Consider the following 20,651-nt stretch of genomic DNA (forward strand, 5'->3'; position numbering starts at 1 on the left):
CGTGCCGCAACTAAGACCCGGTGCAGCCTAAATAAATTAATTAATTAAATAAATGAACATTGTTAACAAAAAAAACACAAAACAAATAGAAGTTTTGATCAAGCTCCATTTTCTGTCTTTATTCTCTCTTTCTGTTCTGATCGTTTTTTAGAAAAACACTTTTAGGGTCCTGAACCAAGATGGCGGAGTAGAAGGACATGCTCTCACTCCCTCTTGCGAGAACACCAGAATCACAACTAGCTGATGGACAATCATCGACAGGAAGACACTGGTACTCACCAAAAAAGATATCCCACACCCAAAGACAAAGGAGAAGCCACAATGAGACGGCAGGAGGGGCGCAATCACAGTAAAATCAAATCCCGTAACTGCTGGGTGGGTGATTCACAGACTGGAGAACACTTATACCACAGAAGTCCACCCACTGGAGTGAAGGTTCTGAGCCCCACGTCAGGCTTCCAAACCTGGGGGTCCGGCAACGGGAGGAGGAATTGCTAGAGAATCAGACTTTGAAGGCTAGCGCGATTTGATTGCAGGACTTCAACAGGACTGGGGGAAACAGAGACTCCACTCTTGGAGGGCACACACAAAGTAATGTGCACATCGGGACCCGGGGGAAGGAGCAGTGCCCCCAGGGGAGACTGAATCAGACCTACCTGCTAGTGTTGGAGGGTCTCCTGCTGAGGCAGGGGTTGGCTGTGGCTCACCTGTGGCTCACCGTGAGGACAAGGACACTGGTAGCAGAGGTTGTGGGAAGTGCTCCTTGGGTTAGACCTCCCAGAGTCCGCCATTAGCCCCACCAAAGAGCCCAGGTAGGCTCCAGTGTTGGGTTGCCTCAGGCCAAACAACCAACAGGGAGGGAACCCAGCCCCACCCATCAGCAGACAAGCAGATTAAAGTTTTACTGAGCTCTGCCCACCAGAGCAACAGCCAGCTCTACCCACCATCAGTCCCTCCCATTAGGAAACTTGCACAAGCCTCTTAGATAGCCTCATCCACCACAGGGCAGACAGCAGAAGCAAGAAGAACTACAATCCTGCAGCCTGTGGAACCAAAACCTCATTCACAGAAAGATAGACAAGATGAAAAGGCAGAGGGCTATGTACCAGATGAAGGAACAAGATAAAACCCCAGAAAAACAACCAAGTGAAGTGGAGATAGGCAACTTTCCAGAAAAAGAATTCAGAATGATAGTGAAGATGATCCAGGACCTCGGAAAAAGAATGGAGGCAAAGATCGAGAAGATGCAAGAAATGTTTAACAAAGACCTAGAAGAATTAAAGAACAAACAAACAGAGATGAACAATACAATAACTGAAATGAAAACTACACTAGAAGGAATCAATAGCAGAATAACTGAGGCAGAAAAATGGATCAGTGACCTGGAAGACAGAATGATGGAATTCACTGCTGTGGAACAGAATAAAGAAAAAAGAATGAAAAGAAATGAAGACAGGTTAAGAGCCCTCTGGGACAACATTAAACGCAACAACATTCACATTATAGGGGTCCCAGAAGGAGAAGAGAGACAGAAAGGACCTGAGAAAATATTTGAAGAGATTATAGTTGAAAACTTCCCTAACATGGGAAAGGAAGTAGCCACCCAAGTCCAGGAAGCACAGCAAGTCCCATACAGGATAAACCCAAGGAGAAACATGCCAAAACACATAGTAATCAAATTGGCAAAAATTAAACACAAAGAAAAACTATTGAAAGCAGCAAGGGAAAAACGACAAATAACATACAAGGGCACTCCCATAAGGATAACAGCTGATTTCTCAGCAGAAGCTCTACAAGCCAGAAGGGACTGGCATGATATACTTAAAGTGATGAAAAGGAAGAACCTACAACCAAGATTACTCTACCCAGCAAGGATCTCATTCAGATTCGATGGAGAAATCAAAAGCTTTACAGACAAGCAAAAGCTAAGAGAATTCAGCACCACCAAACCAGCTCTACAACAAATGCTAAAGGATCTTCTCTAAGTGGGAAAAACAAGAGAAGAAAAGGACCTACAAAAACACACCCAAAACAATTAAGAAAATGGTCATAGGAACATACATATTGATAATTACTTTAAACGTGAATGGATTAAATGCTCCAACTAAAATACACAGGCTTGCTGAATGGATACAAAAACAAGACCCATCTATATGCTGTCTACAAGAGACCCACTTCAGACCTAGGGACACATACAGACTGAAAGTGAGGGGATGGAAGAAGATATTCCATGCAAATGGAAATGAAACAAAAGCTGGAGTAGCAATACTCATATCAGATAAAATAGACTTTAAAATAAAGAATGTTACAAGAGACAAGGAAGGACACTACATAATGATCAAGGGATCAATCCAAGAAGAAGATATAACAATTATAAATATATATGTACCTAACATAGGGGCACCTCAATACATAAGGCAACTGCTAACAGCTATAAAAGAGGAAATCGACAATAATACAATAATAGTGGGGGACTTTAACACCTCACTTACACCAATGGACAGAGCATCCAAAATGAAAATAAATAAGGAAACAGAAGCTTTAAATGACACAAAAGACCAGATAGATTTAATTGATATTTATAGGACATTCCATCTAAAAACAGCAGCTTACACTTTCTTCTCAAGTGCGCATGGAACATTCTCCAGGATAGGTCACATCTTGGGTCAAAAATCAAGCCTCAGTAAATTTAAGAAAATTGAAATCATATCAAGCATCTTTTCTGACCACAATGCTATGAGATTAGCAATCAATTACAGGGAAAAAAACGTAAAAAGAGGCTAAACATATAGGCTAAAGAATACATTACTAAATAACCAAGAGATCACTGAAGAAATCCAAGAGGAAATCAAAAAATACCTAGAGACAAATGACAATGAAAACATGATGATCCAAAACCTATGGGATGCAGCAAAAGCGGTTCTAAGAGGGAAGTTTATAGCTATACAAGCCTACCTCAAGAAACAACAAAAATCTCAAATAAACAATCTAACCTTACACCTAAAGGAACTAGAGAAAGAAGAACAAACAAAACCCAAAGTTAGCAGAAGGAAAGAAATCAGAAAGATCAGAGCAGAAATAAATGAAATAGAAACAAAGAAAACAAGAGCAAAGATCAATAAAACTAAAAGCTGGTTCTTTGAGAAGATAAGCAAAATAGATAAACCATTAGCCAGACTCATCAAGAAAAAGAGGGAGAGGACTCAAATCAGTAAAATTAGAAATGAAAAAGGAGAAGTTACAACAGACACTGCAGAAATACAAAGCATCCTAAGAGACTACTACAAGCAAATCTATGCCAATAAAATGGAAAGCCTGGAAGAAATGGACATATTCTTAGAAAGGTATAACCTTCCAAGACTGAACCAGGAAGAAATAGAAAATATGAACAGACCAATCACAAGTAATGAAATTGAAACTGTGATTAAAAATCTTCCAATAAACAAAAGTCCAGGACCAGATGGCTTCACGGGTGAATTCTATCAAACATTTAGAGAAGAGCTAACACCCATCCTTCTCAAACTCTTCCAAAAAATTGCAGATGATGGAACACTCCCAAACGCATTCTATGAGGCAACCATCAGCCTGATACCAAAACCAGACAAAGATACTACAAAAAAAGAAAATTACAGACCAATATCACTCATGAATATAGATGCAAAAATCCTCAACAAAATACTAGCAAACAGAATCCAACAAGACATTAAAAGGATCATACACCATGATCAAGTGGGATTTATCCCAGGGATGCAAGGATTCTTCAGTATATGCAAATCAATCAATGTGATACACCACATTAACAAACAAAACAATAAAAACCATATGATCATCTCAGTAGATGCAGGAAAAGCTTTTGACAAAATTCAACACCCATTTATGATAAAAACTCTCCAGAAAGTGGGCATAGAGGGAACCTACCTCAACATAATAAAGGCTATATATGACAGACCCACAGCAAACATCATTCTCAATGGTGAAAAACTGAAAGCATTTCCTCTAAGATCAGGAACAAGACAAGGATATCCACTCTCACCACTATTATTCAACATAGTTTTGGAAGTCCTAGCCATGGCAATCAGAGAAGAAAAATAAATAAAAGGAATACAAATTGGAAAAGAAGAAGTAAAACTGTCACTGTTTGCAGATGACATGATACTATACATAGAGAATCCTAAAGATGCCACCAGAAAACTACTAGAGCTAATCAATGAATTTGGTAAAGTTGCAGGATACAAAATTAATGCACAGAAATCTCTTGCATTCCTATACACTAATGATGAAATATCTGAAAGAGAAGTTAAGGAAACACTCCCATTTACCATTGCAACAAAAAGAATAAAATACCTAGGAATAAACCTACCTAGGGAGACAAAAGACCTGTATGCAGAAAACTATAAGACACTAATGAAAGAAATTAAAGATGACACAAATAGATGGAGAGATATACCATGTTCTTGGATTGGAAGAATCAATATTGTGAAAATGACTATAGTACCCAAAGCAATCTACAGATTCAATGCAATCCCTATCAAATTATCAATGGCATTTTTTACAAAATTAGAACAAAAAATCTTAAAATTTGCATGGAGACAAAAAAGACCCTGGATAGCCAAAGCAGTCTTGAGGGGGAAAAAATGGAGCTGGAGGAATCAGACTCCCTGACTTCAGACGATACTACAAAGCTACAGTAATCAAGACAGTATGGTACTGGCAGAAAAACAGAAACATAGATCAATGGAACAAGATAGAAAGCCCAGAGATAAACCCACACACCTATGGTCAACTAATCTATGATAAAGGAGGCAAGGATATACAATGGAGAAAAGACAGTCTCTTCAATAAGTAGTGCTGGGAAAGCTGGACAGCTACATGTAAAAGAATGAAATTAGAACACTCCCTAACACCATACACAAAAATAAATTCAAAATGGATTAGAGACCTAAATGTAAGACTGGACACTGTAAAACTCTTAGAGGCAAACATAGGAAGAACACTCTTTGGCATAAATCACAGCAAGATCTTTTTTGATCCACCTCCTAGAGTAACGGAAATAAAAACAAAAATAAACAAATGGGACCTAATGAAACTTCAAAGCTTTTGCACAGCAAAGGAAACCATAAACAAGATGAAAAGACAAACCTCAGAATGGGAGAAAATATTTGCAAATGAATCAACAGACAAAGGATTAATCTCCAAAATATATGAATAGCTCATGCAGCTCAATATTAAAAAAACAACCCAATCCAAAAATGGTTAGAAGACCTAAATAGACATTTCTCCAAAGAAGACATACAGATGGCCAAGAAGCACATAAAAAGCTGCTCAACATCACTAATTATTAGAGAAATGCAAATCAAAACTACAATGAGGTATCACCTCACACCAGTTAGAATGGGCATCATCAGAAAATCTACAAACAACAAATGCTGGAGCGGGTGTGCAGAAAAGGGAACCCTCTTGCACTGTTGGTAGGAATGTAAATTGATACAGCCCCTATAGAGAACAGTACGGAGGTTCCTTAAGAAACTAAAAATAGAATTACCATATGATCCAGCAATCCCACTACTGGGCATATACCCAGAGAAAACCATAATTGAAAAAGACACATGCACCCCCAATGTTCATTGCAGCACTATTTACAATAGCCAGGTCATGGAAGCAACCTAAATGCCCATTGACAGATGAATGGATAAAGAAGATGTGGTACATATATACAATGGAATATTACTCAGCCATAAAAAGGAATGAAACTGTTTTGAATGAAATTTGTTGAGACGTGGATGGATCTAGAGACTGTCATACAGAGTGGTGTCATACAGAGTGTCATACAGAGTGAAGTATGTCAGAAAGAGAAAAACAAATATCGTATATTAACGCATATACGTGGAACCTAGAAAGATGGTACAGATAACCGGTTTGCAGGGCAGAAATTGAGACATAGATGTAGACAACAAATGTATGGACACCAAGGGGGAAAGCGGGGGTGGGGGTGGGGATGAATTGGGAGATTGGGATTGACAGGTATACACTGATGTGTATAAAATTGATGACTAATAAGAACCTGCTGTATAAAGAAAATAAAATAAAATTCAAAAATTCAAAAAAAAAAGAAAAACACTTTTATTGAGGATACTCTGTATGTACTGATACAAAAAGGTCTCTATGATACACTGTCAAGTGGAAAAAGCAATGGAAGAAAACTTCAAATATATCTAAGAAGGAGAAAATGTAAATCTATTTTGATATAGAAATGCATGAAATATCTCTGGAGGACAAGCAATAAACTGGTAATAATGACTACCCAGGGCAGGCAAATTGAAGGAATAGGAATTGAGGAGATGAAGAACAGGGGAAAGAGGGAGCCTTTCCATTGTATACTATTTTTTAACTTTTTGATCTTTAACCCTGTGAAATGATTGCCTACCTGAAATTTATTTTTAAATTTTAAGTCATACCTCTTTATCTTGGTGTAAAATTAAAATATAATAATTTTCAATATTTTGGGAAATAATGAAAATACAGAAAACAATACCCCCAAATCCCATCTCTCCGGAGATAAAACATTTTGATGTACATACAGTGCAATCTTTTGTGTGTGTGTGTGTGTGTGTGTGTGTGTGTATGTGTTTTGTTTTTTTTTCGGTACGCAGGCCTCCCACTGCTGTGGCCTCTCCCACTGTGGGGCACAGGCTCCGGACGTGCAGGCCCAGCGGCCATGGCTCACGGGCCCAGCCGCCCCGTGGCACGTGGGATCCTCCCGGGGGCTAGAGCCTGCATCCCCTGCATCGGCAGGTGGACTCTCAACAACTGCGCCACCAGGGAAGCCCTACAGTGCAATCTTATCGCATATTTGGAACTTGCACACTTACATGCCAACCTGAGAGCCTACTTGCCAGTCTTTTAATCCTCACAACAGCAAATCTACTAACCTATAATAAGATTATAGAGGCTCAAATAAAATAAAAAGGAGTAAACCTTGCGGATAAGCAGGGACACTTGAAAACTCCCCATTCATCTCTAGGTAGTCAATGATTATTTCAGAGAGAATGGTTTCAGTGCCTAGATATGTGAATACAGCCTTTCCTTTTTCCTTCTTGCAGTCTAGCACTATACTATGTAGAAGAATTTCTCTCAAAGTGGCAAGCCTGAATCAAGTATTATCTTCACTACAATTCAATTTTTTTGTACTTCTTTTACCCAAAATGGGATAATATTCATAAATTTAAAGAAGTTGTTCTTTTTTACACTGATATTATGACCATTTTCTCATTTTGTCAAATTTCTTCCACAGCATGATTTGTAATGGTTGTATAGATTTACATTGTATTAATATATAGTATGAATTATTATATTCCATGATTTAAATTATTTTACCATTTCCCTTTTTAGGAACAATTAGTTTTTTCAAAGTTCCATCATCATAAACAACATTGCAACAAACGTCCAGTAACTAACCCTGTGTACATATCCATTCCTTAGAATAAATTCCCAGAAGTGGAATTGCTGGGTCAGATGTATCTAAAATATTAAAGAATTTTCATAAGTATGAGTGATATGCCTTCCAAAAACCTAATTAACTCTTAATGGGAAAGAAAATAAAAGGTACTTAGGGGAAATGACAAAGGATGCTTTACTAATTCGATCTGTGTAAATCCCCAAATCTAAAACTGCAAAATTTTGCTCATGCAACATATCAAAAATTCAAAAAGAAGTTGACGAGTCTTGACATCAAATCACAGCTCTTACATGCATGCTGCAAAGAAAATCTTGAGGCCTCAAAGAGAGATCTCTATGATAAACTCTTCTAGGAATGACACATCACTGAGAGATGACAGAAAGACTTAAGTTCTCAAAATCTTCCAACTTACTGCCATTAAAAAACTCCAGCATTTAATGTTAGTTATTGTAATATTCAAAATTATTATAGCATTTTATCATCACATCCCCTTCTTTTTTTAAATAAATTTATTTATTTTATTTTTCGCTGCATTAGGTCTTCATTGCTGCACGCCGGCTTTCTCTAGTTGCAGCAAGAGGGGGCTACTCTTCGTTGCGGTGTGCGGGCTTCTCATTGCAGTGGCTTCTCTTGTTGCGGAGCACGGGCTCTAGGCACGTGGGCTTCAGAAGTTGTGGCTCGCGGGCTCTAGAGCGCAGGCTCAGTAGTTGTGGTGCATGGCCTTAGTTGCTCCAGCATGTGGGATCCTCCTGGACCAGGGATGGAACCTGTGTCCCCTGCATTGGCAGGCGGATTCTTAACCACTGCGCCACCAAGGGAGTCCCAACATCCCTTTCTTTAAGGAGAAAATGCTGTAATAGTCTCTGCTGATGCTGACGTTTCAATGGAGAAAAATAACATTTTTTAATAAGCCCCCAGTCTCCCAAATTGCATATTCAACACTATTAACACCATTCCCAATTTGGAACCTGGGTATTTAGCTGTGGGTGCAACAGGCCTAAGTAAATTTAGGGAAAAAGTAATCTTTCAAAATTGATGATTCAAACAATATACATTATTTTTCTGTATTTGGCAAAATTTCTTTAACGAAAGATAGTGGTATTACCATAAAATAATAAAGCTTAAAACTTATTATTTAAGAAACAAGTGTCACTGTTGCATTCCAATGACTACAACTGACATCAAAAACTATTTTTGGGTGAGATACAGCATAGTATACAATTCTAGAAATCATAATGAACACAATGTAACTTTTTTCAAAAAGAGCAATCCCCAACAAATTCTTTAAACCATTCTATTCTCATAGATCAGTACTAAATAAGTTTTCCTGGCCACCACAAAATGTCCCCAGAAGCCAAAGGTAAAGGTTCACTACACTTATAGCTCCCTCAGCTCCCCTCCCTAAAATACACTTAAAGTTCAGATACGAAGTCACTCAGAATCCGGACAACTATGGGCGGCCAAACACAATCCAAGTACTTTAAGCACATGCAAAAAAAAAGATTTACAGAAAAGATAAATTAAGCGTTCTTTTTGATTTTACAAGAGAATCCACAGAAGCTTTCGCAATTTTAAAGGGTGTTTAAAGGGCTTACACTTTTCCTAATTACTGAATAAAAGAGAGGCATTTCTATTTTCCAACTCCCTAATAAGAACAAAAATTTCAGTATTCGACAATCTCCAACATGCCCTCATTTTTAAAAATCCACAATCTGAATCTCGGAAGGAGGCAGTCTAAATTTCAGCACCTTTTTCTCAAGCCAGCAATCCCTTTTCCTCATCCTTACGGGCTAAGAAATAAGCATTCTTTTTTGATTCAAACTAACCCACGGGGGCTTGGAAAAGGGCAAAGCCGACTGAAACAATGCCACCAGAACTTGGACCCGGAAACGAGCGCCGAGAAGCCTGAGACAATACCACAGCGCTGCGTTCTGCAAAATGTGTTTCATTCTCTTCACTGCCGGCCCCCATCAACTCGCAACAAAAGCCACAGAGATTGGGAGAGGGCAGTACAGTACTGGTATTGGATTGTCAGAGCAATTAACTTAATTGCTCTAAGGACCGGAGACAGACTCAGGCCACAAAGGTGAAAAGAAAGAGCCGATGCTGCTACGAAGTGACCCCCAGACTGAGACTTGAGCAGTGTCGTAAAACAGGTGTGCAGCTCGGCTTCCCGGGGACTCTTGGAACACGCAGACCTTTGCGATCAACAGCCGGGCGGCCGTCCGCTCCTGGGGGACAGACCCGAGTCCGCAGCCGAGGGGGGCTGCGGGGCGTGGCCGATTTCCCTCCGCTATCCAGTGGGAGCCGGGAGGGGGCGCACGCTCTTTTTACCCTATTCCGAAATCTGGAGCCTGGGTATGCGGTTGCGGGTGAAAACAAGCCTAAGCAAACTAGGGGGAAAATCCCTCAAAAATGATGGCTCCAAAAAAAAAAAAAAAAAAAAGATTGATGACTCAAAACGGTACGCATGGTTTCTTTCTTTATTTTTCTGTACTTTGAAACGCATGGCTTCTTTCCTTTATTTTTTTGTACTTTGAGAAATTCCTTTAATGAAAGAAACGTATTACTCTAAAAAAAGAAAGCTCAAAACGTATTACTTAGAAAACAAAAGTGTCAGAGTTGCCTTCAAACGACCACCTTGATATCAAACACTAATTTTGGCTGAAATACAGCATACTATGCAATTCTACGGTGTAATTTTTTAAAAGAGAAATCTTTAGAAAGAGCTTGAGTTCGTCCGAGCTATTTCATTGACTTCAAGCGAAACTTAGGCTCTCTGGCGACCCCTCCTCACCCCACCCCCACCCCAATACCCCGCAGTGCAACGATTATTTACATAATCGGGATCTCCTAAGACCCGCCCGGGCCGCGCCGCGTCCACGGAGCTTGTCCAGATCCGAGAAGAGTTACTGGGACAGCGAAGTCGAGTGACAAGTGCCCGTGAGGCGTTCCACTGCTAGCCGACTGGCTGGGCGCTTCCGCAAACACAACTTGCTTAGCGCTAAAGACAAGACGACTGGAGAGTGACAGTCACCGGGTGGAGTGGGGTGCAGGGTCCAAACCCCGCGACGCGACGATGGCTCGGACCCTGCCGGCCCGCCCGCCCCTGCCTACCCACCCACTGCCAATTGCCCCTGAGCACAGAAAGGGGCGGGGAGCCCAGGAAGCGCTCACCGCTTCAGCGAGTCCGCGACCGGCGGCGCCTCGGCAGTAGCGGAGACGTAGCTGGGCACCGCGGCCCCAGCTACCGCCCGGGTTGTCTCCCCGGCAGGAACGCGGTGCCGGGGCATTGCCGCAGGCGCTCCTGAAGCGTCCGCGCAGCTCTCCGCGCTCCGCGCACGCCTCCCCTTCGGCCACAGGGCGCAGGGAACCGCGCGGCGGAGCCGCTCACCCCCGAGGGCGGCCAATGGGCGCGGAGCGCAGGAAGCCAGGGGCGGGGCAGAGCGGACCAGGCTTCCCAGCGACACCGCGGGCTCCGAGGTCTTCCCCTGCCGGACAAGAGGCGTCCAAGTCTCCACTTGACCCGGCTTGGAATAGTGGGTTTTAGATCTGTGAATGTCTAAGAAGTGCGGGACACATTTCTGATTTTGCGGAGTCTCTTTCTTTCCCTTTTTAGACAAACATTTCTTCGTGTGCTGTTTATAGAACACCTGTCGAGGCCCAGCCCCAGTGCTTGCGGACGCATGACAATGGGAAACAGCCCCTACTTTAGAGGGTCTCCCAGGCAGTCGGGTGCAGAAGGAAACAGGCAACTAGGGGAGCCCGCATGGGGTGCATTCCAATATCAAAAGTCATGTTTTGCAGTGGAGGAGAGGAGAGCATGGGGAGATTTAGGCCAGGTGAGAGCTAAAGGGCATGATACCCTGGAATTCTAGTGGCCATGATTCACAGTGGAGAACAGTCCACGCATCATTTTCTTTTCCTTTATTCCTTAAAGACGACTAGATAGTATATGTGACAGTTAATTTTTCAATAGCGTCAAAAATATATGATATGCAATGAAAGGAAAGTTTCCATCTTTTCAGAGACACTCTGTGATATATATATATATATATACATATACTCATTACTCTTCCCTCAGTCTCTCTCCCTCTCTCTCTCTCTCACACACACACATACACGCACACACTGTACTCTACACAGTTTTGCCACCTTGCTTTTTCTTCACTTACCACTATATCTTGGACAACTTTCATTGTTTTTAATGATTGCACAGTATTCCATCAAATTGTTGTTTCAATTATGCTCCTACAGCAATTTATCAGGGCACCTGTTTCATCACATCTCTTTGTACAGTATTTATCAAACTTAATTTTTTGAAATTTCCTTTCGGTAAACATTCTGTTTATATCCTTTGCCCGTTTTTCTATTCAATAATGTTAGTCTTTTTTCTTAATTGTTGGAAATATATATATTTGGAGATAGGGCCTTTAGAGAGGTAACTAAGGTGACATGAGGTCATGAGGGTGGGGACCTAACCTAACCAAACCCCTGTGTCCTTGTAAAAAGAGGAGGAGACACCAGGGATATGCATGTAAACAGAAAAGGTCATGTGAGGACACAACAAGAATGTGACCATTTCAAGCCAAGGAGAGAGACTACAGGATAAACCAAACCTGCTGATACCTTGTTCTGGGACTTCCAGCCTCCAGACTGTGATAAAGTAAGTTTCTGTTGTTTCAGCCATCCTGTCTGTGATATTTTGTTTTGGCAGCCCTAGTAAACTAATACAGCAAGAATGTGGAGAAACTAGAACCCTTTTATTTATTTATTTTTAATTTATTATTTTTTTACACAAACTGGATTTGATTTTTTTTTTTTTTTTTTTTTTTGGCTGCGTTGGGTCTTCGTTGCTGTGCGTAGGCTTCCTCTAGTTGTGGTGAGCGGGGGCTACTCTTCGCTGCGGTGCACAGACTTCTCATTGCGGTGGCTTCTCTTGTTGTGGAGCACGGGCTCTAGGCGCACGGGCTACAGTAGTTGTGGTACGTGGGCTCAGTAGTTGTGGCTCATGGGTTCTAGAGCACAGGTTCAGTAGTTGTGGCGCACGGGCTTAGTTGCTCTGCAGCATGTGGGATCTTCCCGGATCAGGGCTCGAACCCGTGTCCCCTGCATTGGCAGGCGGTTTCTTAACCACTGCGCCACCAGGGAAGTTCCCTAGAACCTTTTTACACTGCTGGTGGGAATGTAAAATGGTGCATCCATTTTGGAAAACAGTCAAAGAGTTAAACATAGAGTTACCAGCAATTGCACCCCTATGTATATACTCCCAAATAAATGTACGCACAAAAACTTGTACATGAATGTTTATAGCAACATTATTCATAGTAGACAAAAAGTAGAGACAACCCACATGCCTGTCAATTGGTGAATGGATAAAGAAATATGATATGTTCATGTAATGGAATATTATTCTTCGATAAATGAAGGACTAATACATGCTACAACATGGAAACACCTTGAGAACATTATGTTAAGTGAAAGAAGCCAGTCACTAAGGACCACATATTATATGATTCCATTTATATGAAATATCCAAAAATAGGCAAATCTATAGAAATAGAAAGATTAGTGGTTGCGCAGGACTGGAGGTGGATGAAGGGATTGGGGGTAATGGCCAGAGGTACAGGGTTTCTTTGTGGGGTAATGAAATGTTCTAAAATTTATTGTGCTGATGGTTTCATAGCTCTATTTGAATATACTAAAATTCATTGAATTATATACTTTGAATGGATGAATTATACGGTAATGTGAATTATATCTCAAAAAAAGTGTTAAAAACAGAACCAATACACAGACTTCACTAAACAAGAGGTCACAGTATGTGACCAAATATTTCATACATGAAGAAACTCAGAGAAGTTAATCTTGGGGAAATAATTAGCCTTACTGCAAGGCTAATTGAAAATACAAAGGAGAATATTGGCAGAGCTAAGAAAAATGGCTAAACTCCTAAACTGATAAAATTATTTACTAGGACAACTGTTTTTGAAAGTACTGAGGCAAAACACAAGACCTATGAAATTATTCATATTTGTTCCATAATCCACATTTAGGGATACCTCAAAATAATCCAAATGAGAAAAATCAATTTTCACTAAATGTTTATAGCAATACTATTCATGATGCAAGACAAAATAAAACTGGAAATAACTCAAATACATGATAATCGGAAGGGTGTTTAGTAAAGTAGCAAACATGAACTGCATTAATAAATGGGAAAAAGTACATGCAAAATAATGAGAAAGTAGAATACAAATTAGTTTCTAAACTCTAATGACTGTACATAAATACATGTACACTGTTGAGTATAAAGAGGAGGAAATTTAGTAATAAATGGGACCAGAATTCTTCTTAGGAAAAAAAAAACCAAAACTGTGTTTGGGAAAATATCCTGATAAGCTGTTTCTTGTATAAGGTGAGACTCTGAAAACATGGGTATGGGCAGAAGCCCTAGCAACACAAGAAAAGCTGCTCTGCATGGAAACACGGGGGGGATTTATTTTTGCTCCTGTGAGAGAGCGAGAGAGGAGGGAGAAGAGATGGGCCAAGCAAGGGAGGGATGGGAGAGAGGATTTGAGAGGAGGAAAAGTCTGGGTTGCTGCATTGACTAAAGGTTGGTGGGAAGTCTCTGGTGACTGGGTGGGAAATGGGACTTTTAAAGGAATAGGAGTGTCTAATATATAAATTTTAAGTTGTTTTCTCAAATCTGAAAACCTCACTAAAGCTCTGTGTGAATGGAGTTTTGTAGAAACTGAGGAAGAGGCTGAAGTTGAGGCAGTTGGAATAGTGAAAGGACAGCACCGTTGGATACAGGGGCTCAGGGCCAGGGAAGATAGAAGAAAGTGAGTCTCTCAGAAATTATCGGTAATCTTGGGAATGGCTCTACATGCCCAGATTGGATGTTTGGGAAGACCTTATTTAGATCACAGAGGGAAGGGAGGCTCTACCTGACATGTGCCTTACATAAGGATGAGAAGATAACATGAAGTAAATGTAGGTGTTTTACGTTTAGGAGAGGCTTAAATGTATGAATTTAAAAAGAAAAAATTCTCGTCTGTTCTAACAATATTGATCCTCATCTACTGACCAAAACAGAATGAATGGATCATGGCTAAGCCCCTGCCACAGCAAAATCCAGTGGAAGTGACGTTCAGGTACACTGTGAATAATGGCTGGGGGGAATGGAAATGAATAGGTAAGATGGAAAAATTAACATCCATTCTCTCTTGGCAGCAGGACTGGAAGGAATGTAGTTGGGCTGTCCAATTTTAGAAAAATTGTTCTGTGTGTTTGTTGAAGTGTTATTAGAGCAAAAACATGATAAAATGTTCAAGAACTGGTCTGTGAGGAAAGTTCACAGAGAAAAGAATTAATATTGTAAATGACTCTCAGTGAGCACATTGAAGTTCTTAATTGCCCAACTCCAGAATTCATCGTTTCCACTGACTTAGCCAGAGGAGGGTTACTAACCAGCCCAAATTGACAGATAGATGGCAGGTCTGTGGCACAAGGCCTAGAAGTGATTTTGCCAAGGTTATAGAGCAAGCCAGAGGGTGAGCTGAAAATAGAACTGTACCTCACACTCCCATGCAGGCTATATGATAACTTGTGTACTGTCAGCAAAGAGTTAAGGAATGAATGTCCTGGCGAGGTTAGCATAGTTTTATGGCTAAAGGAGTCTTGCTCAACAATTGCAAATGTAACTTGACAATGGTGAATGACCTACCTAATCCTATAAACAGTAACAACCTGAGCACTTAAGCAAAAGTTTCAGGAAAAAAAAAATTTTTCTCTCTGACGATTGCAAAATTTTTTAAATGCACAGCTCCACTATCAGGAAGCCGCTACTTGTACAATGCTTAAACTGCAGAGACCGTCACCTTTGATCCTCCTCTCAAGACTAAACTTCCAAATAACGACTTTCAACACCGTAATACCAGCAAGCTTACAGGATCTTGCGAAAGTGTGTAAACGTTTTCATAAGCGTAGGATTTTCTGGAGACGGATAACTTTCTGTAAGTTTCCTTACTGAGTTAACAGAACTGGAAATTAGAATGGGACAGTCAGATAGAGCTCCAGGGCTCAGCCATTAAATTTATGTGTCTAGGTACTCAGGCCATGGAGGAATTGCTCAGCTAGCTGCTGTGCTCATATTTCTAGGCAAACAACAAAAGCTAGTACCACTGGTTAGGTGACTGTTCTCTAGGGTAGATTCTTATATTGCACTGATCTAGTCACCAGAAAACTTCAAAAATTTATGTTTCAGGAGTGTTGTTAATCCCACTCCCACTTTTCAGAAAGAGTTCTTTGTGATGATTGCTGTGTAAAGTGGGTTAATACTTTCGGTCCAGCTCTAAGTGCCAATGTCACAAACAGTCCCAGACTATGGATTTCTTGACTGCTAGTTTCTTCCCCTTCATATAAGAGGCTGCACTATTACTGCTTCTGCTCAGTTCTTCAGCTGTACCTTCTACAAGACCCTGACCAGAAGAAACATAAAATCGCAGTGTACAGTAGAAGAAAGGAAGTGATAGGTCCAGCAACTATTTCTCAGAGAGTTCTCACTTCACTGGTAAGCGTGGCGGAAGCCAATCCCCTTTCAATGGCATAGCATCATATTTGAAAGCATCTTACAGAGGCTCCAGAAAAAGCAGGAACAATGGAACTATATGGATAAAATATATATCAAAATATCCACCAATAAAATCAGGGTTATTAGAAATGTTACCTTTTGCAGGCAATATTTTATTAATAGGTTAATAACTCAATTATTGTGAGGTGAAGAAATAATCCAAACATTCAGATTTGCATGAAGTTTTTTGCTCCTTCAGCCTCTTTTAGCATAAATATTTTGGCTGCTACCATTTTTTCCCCTTTTAAGCAGCACAGTGACATAGATTAGGACATTTCTGAGTTAAATACATATAAATACACAGGTTAAGTATATTTGGGGTGGGAAGTAGATCTAGTTTAATTCAGAATGCCTTTTGAGCATTCTCAGCCATTCTGTCTGAATTCTGGCAGTATTCAGGATTTGCCTCTGTTCACCAAAACATAGGCTATGTTTCACAAAGAAGGTAAAAAATGTGAGAAACTCCAAGGGGTCAGCAGTGTGTCTGGGTTGCTCCTCTGCTCATTTCCACTCCTCCCTTCCCACTTTGACCCATGCTGTGTTTTACAGTCCTGTTTTATTTTGAACCCTGGTTCAGCAATTTCTGTCTGCACAGTTCCAATATATGGAGTATTTTAATTGATTCATGTATTCATCCATCCATCTATTCACCAACAGTTTTGTCACTTTAAGGAGCATAAGCATTCCCTGCCCTTAAAAAAGCTTCAGTTGAATAAGGGAGATAGCCAAGTGACAAGGTAAGAATATGTGAAATGGCCGAGCAACCAAGGGAACCTGTTGTTTGTTCTCGCTCCCCGCTGCTGCAGCAGGGGCCCCAATAAAGCCTTGCCTGAATTTCTTGTCTGGCCTCCGGTCAATTTCTATTGATTGGGGAAGGCCAAGAACCCTGGTCGGTATCAGATTTATGGCGCCTAATGTGGGGCTGTTGTCCCCTTCTGGGGAGAGGATCTGGGCATCTCCAGGACCACTGAATGCAGCTTCCCCAAGGTTGACAAGTGGCAACCTGAACCTCTTGTTTCAGCATCACCGCGTTTGGTAAGTCTGCCTTCCTGGCCCCTGGGAGCCTCAGTACCCTCATTCAGGCAATGCTTTTCCCCTCCCCTTTGTCCTTTTCCCTCTCCTGATATCTCTCTGCTTCTCCTCTCTCTATCCTCTCCTACTTCTGTCCTCTCCTTCCGGGAGAGTGGACATCGTGCAGCTACAGCATCACTCCTCTCAGCTTGTGAGACCATGCTCCCTCTGGCCAGCAATGGCTCACCTTGACGGGTGACAAGCAGAGGTGGGAGAGGCTCGCCTCATACTGTGCAGACCCTGGTCCAGCAGGCTCTCCCGGACAGGAGATTTATGAGAGTGATAGAGGTTTAAACCTCATATCTTGTAGTGGCTGGAAGTCCTATCGTCCCAGTAGCCTCACCTTTATTTTCCTGCTGTCTCTTTCTCTTTTTCAGTCTTATCTGTCCCTCCTCCCTTTACCTCTCCCTTGATCCTTTTTTAAAAAATTTTTATTTATTTTTTATTTTTATTTTTGGCTGTGTTGGGTCTTCGTTGCTGTGTGTGGGCTTTCTCTGGTTGCAGTGAGCAGGGCTACTGTTCGTTGCAGTGCGCGGGCTTCTCATTGCAGTGGCTTCTCTTGTTGTGGAGCACGGGCTCTAGGCACGTGGGCTTCAGTAGTTATGGCACGTGGAGTCAGTTGTCGTGGCTCGCGGGCTCTAGAGCGCAGGCTCAGTAGTTGTGGCACACGGGCTTAGTTGCTCTACAGCATGTGGGATCTTCCAGGACCAGGGCTCGAACCCATGTCCCCCGCATTGGCAGGAGGATTCTTAATCACTGAGCCACCAGGGAAGCCCTCCCTTGATCCTTATACCTGCACTGCCGTCCCCTTTATCCTGAAAACTTCTTGTTTGTGTCTTTAAGTTTTTGTGATTGGTATCTTTGTTTTACGTAGTTTTGTCTGTCCAACTGTTCCTGCAAGTCTCTGCCAAAATTGTGGGCATGGTGGAGTATTTAAACCTTGAAATATAAATGTAGCCCACGCTGCCTGAAGCTCCAACCTTGAGTTACTTGGTGGGATTTTAAAGAACAAACAAAGGCTTTCCTGATGGCGCAGTGGTTGAGAGTCCGCCTGCCGATGCAGGAGACGTGGGTTCGTGCCCCGGTCAGGGAAGATCCCTACATGCCGCGGAGCGGCTGGGCCCGTGAGCCATGGCCGCTGAGCCTGCGCGTCCGGAGCACACGCAACGGGAGAAGCCACATCAGTGAGAGATCCGCGTACAGGAAAAAAAAAAAAAAAAGACAGGTGCTTGCATTTTTCCCTCCTCTGCTTTTGCAATGTAACTATTGTGCCTGGGTTGGAAGAGCTTGCATCTCTCCTCTCTGCCTTTGCAGGGTAACTATTCTGCCTGGGCTCTCAGGAGCTACCTGATTCATCTGTAGTCCCCCAGACTGAAGAAAAAAAAAAAAGAGCCATTTTAAATTCAAGCAGGAAAACTATGAGGTCTCTGGTTCTGTCTGTCTTCATATAAAAATTAACTTGTAAATGAGCTGTATTTAATTTGCTTAAAGGAAATCAAGCACTTGTATACATTCTCAGAAATATAAAAGAGACTCACCAGAATACATTTCGGGTTCATGTGATCTGGGAAATACTCAATATTGAATTAATACTTGGTGTTAAAGCTAACTTAAGCTTGTGGGTTTAATTAATACAGACCTGCCTTTAGAGCCATCAACATTAAGTATAATACTTTTATTGTACCTAGGGTTACTGAAGTCAGTAAGTACATATTGTTTTTGTTATGAAATTTGTCAACAGGGAAAATCACCTGATATGATTAACTTATTAAGTAAATGTAACTGGGATAAGAACTTTTTGGTAAACTCTATAGGAATAATTATGTTTTGGAAACGTCCATCTAAAACAGTCCCTCCAAATTTTTGTAACTTTAAATTAAGTTAAATGATAGGAAGTCATGGAATATCCAGACCATTTCAAATAAGATAAAATGTTGAGAACATTAATTGCTAAACAGGTCTAAATTTACCTACTTTTGTCTTCTTGTGAGAGGGAAACTAAATCTCTTGGGTGCCACCTTGAGATGCTCTCTACCAATGTATAGAATGCTAATGAAAAAGACAGTTCATGGTTGCTTAAGGAAAATAGGATGTGTCAGAAAAGAAGGTATGAGGAATGGAAATATATTTTGTTGAAGGGGAAAAAAAGGTGATTTTGTCCTAAAGCTGGCTGTTTCTAAATGGAAAGAATGAGGGATAAAGTATGGCTACAGAAAGTTGCAGAAAGTTTGCGGAAAAGGAACACTGAGAAATTTTGTATATGAATTTTGTATGTGGTCAGGATTTTCTAAGGTTGGATTAAATTTAATTAGGTAAATGGATTTTATTAAGAGTAGGCTGATGCAAGACTGGATTTGGTTTCTCTCTCTCATAAGAGAACAAAGTTTTCCTGGAATGCCGCTTTTGATATCAGATTGTATGAGTTTCTGTGCCTTTAAGTGATCTGTTTTTATTTTTGAAATCTTTTTTTTTTTCACCTTAGCTCAAGGAATAATTGCTTCACAGCGACTTATGATTCTATCTGACCAGGTGTTTTAAAACTTTTTGACAGACTTCCCAAATATCAAATTCTAATTGAAATTCTTTTGACTTCCAGTTAAATTTGGGGTGCTTCAAGGGGCCCCTGGAATATCCCAAAGAGAGACCCTAACCTAATTGGGTTCATTTGGTATGTTAAATTGTTTGGGAAACTATATATATAATTATATGGGACCAGCTTGCCAGGGACCAATCCCAACATTTTGTTATGGGTGGAGATGCAGTCCCAAATCAGAAGCCCTGTTGGAATTATAATTCCTGAGAGGGAACAGAATTCAGGAAGCACATGATCCAATGTGTATTAGAAGGGATGAGAAAGTGTATCAAAAAGCCAGTTAACTATGAAAAGGTTAAAGGAGTGACCCAAGAAGAAAAAGAAAATCCAGCCCTCTTTTTTTTTTTTTTTTGCGGTACACGGGCCTCTCCCGTTGCAGGAACAGGCTCCGGACGCGCAGGCTCAGCGGCCATGGCTCACGGGCCCAGCTGCTCCGCGGCATGTGGGATCTTCCCAGACCGGGGCACGAACCCGTGTCCCCTGTATCGGCAGGTGTACTCTCAACCACTGCGCCACCAGGGAAGCCCAGAAAGAGGACTTTTAAATCCAAAGAAGTCCCCTGTAAAATATGGGGCTAAGAGTTTACATCCCATAGAAGCAGCTCAAAAACCAAAACTAGTAGCAGTCATTTACTACCACGGGCATCAAAAGGAAAATTCTCAAATTACCCAAGGGAACAATAGGGCAGATCGGGAGGTAAAGGAAGCAGCCCTTATGCCCATACCAAGTAGAAACCAACATTGAGAAAATTCGACAGCAAGCCACTTGGCTTCAGCAGACAAGTAGCCACCAATTCTTGCTATTCAATATGGGCGGGGAAATTGAAAACTCGTTCTCTAGTTTGTTCTCTTGGATACCACAAGGTATAAAAAGCTTTCTGGCAGGAGGTTTTCATT

General features: G+C 41.2%; 1 pseudogene; it reads right to left on the reverse strand.

Moving 5' to 3' along the window:
- Nucleotides 1-9,427, reverse strand: part of LOC111167909 (ATP synthase F(0) complex subunit C3, mitochondrial pseudogene) — a 51,808-nt pseudogene extending 42,381 nt beyond the window's left edge.
- Between the last annotated feature and the right edge of the window lie 11,224 nt (nt 9,428-20,651).

Source organism: Delphinapterus leucas, chromosome 13 (genome assembly GCF_059928025.1).
Source record: "Delphinapterus leucas isolate spDelLeu-1000000601 "Yukka" chromosome 13, BTC_Dleu_Yukka2, whole genome shotgun sequence".
NCBI lineage: Eukaryota > Metazoa > Chordata > Mammalia > Artiodactyla > Monodontidae > Delphinapterus > Delphinapterus leucas.